Source organism: Penaeus monodon, chromosome 6 (assembly GCF_015228065.2).
Source record: "Penaeus monodon isolate SGIC_2016 chromosome 6, NSTDA_Pmon_1, whole genome shotgun sequence".
In the NCBI taxonomy this organism is placed as follows: Eukaryota; Metazoa; Arthropoda; class Malacostraca; order Decapoda; family Penaeidae; genus Penaeus; species Penaeus monodon.
This window is the reverse complement of record NC_051391.1, coordinates 864476-867118: the sequence shown is the minus strand read 5'-3', so window position 1 is coordinate 867118 and position 2643 is coordinate 864476. Positions and strand designations below refer to the sequence as shown.

The following is a 2643-nucleotide window of genomic DNA, read 5'->3' as shown; positions in this document are numbered from 1 at the left end:
CATAAGAATATTAGTAGTGTAAGAATGTTAGGGGTTTAATAGCATAAAGTTAATGTGCAAGGGTTTCATTAATTTTTGGGGGGTATATATAGCTTCTAGTGTGGTATTCATGCAATGTCTGAGACTGCTCTTCGCCAGTGAAACGCTGTTGCCATATATCAAAGATAACGCTGCTAATTAGACGAAACATTTTCATCGATGTAAGTCCTATGGTGAAAATCTAAGAAGATAAAGAGCCAAAAATTCCAATAAATCTGGCTATTATTACAATAATATTGCACATTTCATATATTTGTGGATATCATGGCAATTCTATGATTGGTGGTCTTGTACCAACCATGAGGAAAAACGAATAGAATACTACAGGAAAATGTTAGAAGCATCTCTATTAATGTTTGACAATAAACCAAGAGCAGCCTTCATGCTTTCTTAATTTTCGATGCTTATTATGTGAAAAATGTTTATTATCCTTCAATTGTATGATATTAAATATTTATTAATATCGTCATTGGTAGGATTTATTACTTGTTTTTATTGTCTTGTAACAATGAATTATCACAATAGGATCTATAACAACGTTAATGTTCTAATTATCAGCGTTAACTTAGAGATGTAGCAACAGTGCGATTCGTAAATGAAATTCTAAGAACAGCATCACACCTTTCACGAATACCGACCCTGGTCCCTCTTCCCTATGTGCTTCATATTCTCTCTTGCGCTTAAGGGAACGTCCATGTTAACAGGTCGTAAGTCAAGTTCCCTAGAGACCATAATCTTTCCCTTTTCCCTTACTGGTTCTGACTACGGAATGTACTCTGTGATATTATTTTACAAATGCTTGAGTTGTTCGTTACTTCCCAGGTTTCCAAAGTCCCCTTTGACCCAATGACTTCAGCTCCACAGTCGTCGATGAGTCGAGCGTTCGCTTGGCGAAGTTCCTCGACTTCCCTCTGCACCCTTTCCTCGCCGAAAGCCTGACTTCTCTCGAAGATTCCTGAAAAAACTTGTACAGAAAACATCTGCCTTTTTCAGCTCCCCGAAGCCTGTCCTCTGCCCCTTTCCGAGAGCTCGGCCCTGTAAGTGGGCCTCCGAGCCTTGGCCTTGGCGTAAGCGACGTCCTCGGTTTTCCCAAAGCACATGGGTGCTTCAGAAGGACCAGCGACTCGTCGAACTCTCGGCAACATCCCCAGGTCGAAGCTCTCGTTCAGCCATTTCGCCTTGCTAAGTGCCTCACCTTCCGGTACGTCATCGCGGGGGTCTTTGACTCCAAAAGTCTTTGCAATTAAATTGAATTTTTCTTTATGGCTTGGCTGATAGTTAGACACTGTAAGGAAGGCCGTAAGATCCAAGTGAAATATCTGAGAAAGAAAACAAATCCAGTTAGTTTATTAATCCTGGAATAACCGTTTTGTGTTTTAAAACGTAGTATGGTCGTGCTTAATGTACCAATCATATTGCTGACCTTTTCATAATTTCCATAAAACCACATAGACTCAAAGCGTGACGCTGGTTCTCGTACAGTTGCAACATATTTGGCCGATACTTTCATCACCTGTAAAATCATTCGAATAGCTTAAAGTAAACACATACTGCTAAACCGATGAAGATAATAATTTGATTATCTGTACAAACTGAACGTCCCCAAACTTCTGTTTTAGATTTTATTTGAAAAAACTCAAACACCTCTCTTAATAATGAAAGGATAAAATGGTTGGGGAAACAAATTGATTACTTATCACGATGTTTTACTAAGTTAAAGTGTGAATCACTTAGCAGAGGATATACATTATATGCTAGAGGATGGAGACTCTGAGTCAGTCAAAGAACGCAGACGCACCTGCGCTGCTCCTTCTTTGCTGAATTGTGTATGGGACACGACCATGTTGTAGCGACCGTCGGGGACCTTTTTATATCAGCGGCAGAATCCTGGAGATAAAAGTTCCAATTGTAGCGGAAAGCAGGGAAAAATTTTCAGGCCGTGTTTGACTCCATATCTGTTTGAATAGTCCATGAAATTTAGACAATATTAGGATGTTTTAATAGACAATATTTTCATTTCTCTATAAGACATTCTAACTTCCCTCCTCCTCTCTTTCATATCTATCTCAATTCACTTTTTTCTCATGTTTACATTTTCTCTTCCCCACTCCGATTTTCCCTTTTCTTTGTTTCTTCTATTCTCTCTATATGTGTTCTTTGTACCTTTCTATAGCCTTTACTCACGCGATTAAAATCTGTGAAATAGTCGAGGAGGCGCACTTCGGAGTCTTGAGGAAGTTATGCTGAATTTTGAGGAACACAAGACTTCACAAGGCCTAGTTTTCTCGCAGGTCCAGATAACTCCGACTGCATCATTTTTGAATTATTAGTACTGTATAAAGATGGGTTCCGTTAGTTTTCTTAGTAAACTATGCACTTTTTAAAAATATATCCATTGATGATTAATCCATTATACATTTGTATGCAAAGGCTAAATATCTTTTGGAAGTAATGAAGCTTGTAAACAATCTATTTTTTTCTGCATACATGCCGCTTAAATAATACAGTGTTGCTAACTCAGGTTTAGTGAAATAAAAGTACATTCTGATACTCAGTATATTAAATAATCATGCAAATTAGCTCCCCAAATTAGTTTAGTCAAGA

At 38.1% G+C, this 2643-nt stretch overlaps 1 pseudogene; it reads right to left on the bottom strand.

The window, feature by feature from the left end:
- Positions 1-719: 719 nt before the first annotated feature.
- Positions 720-2643, bottom strand: part of LOC119574721 — a 3517-nt pseudogene continuing 1593 nt past the window's right edge.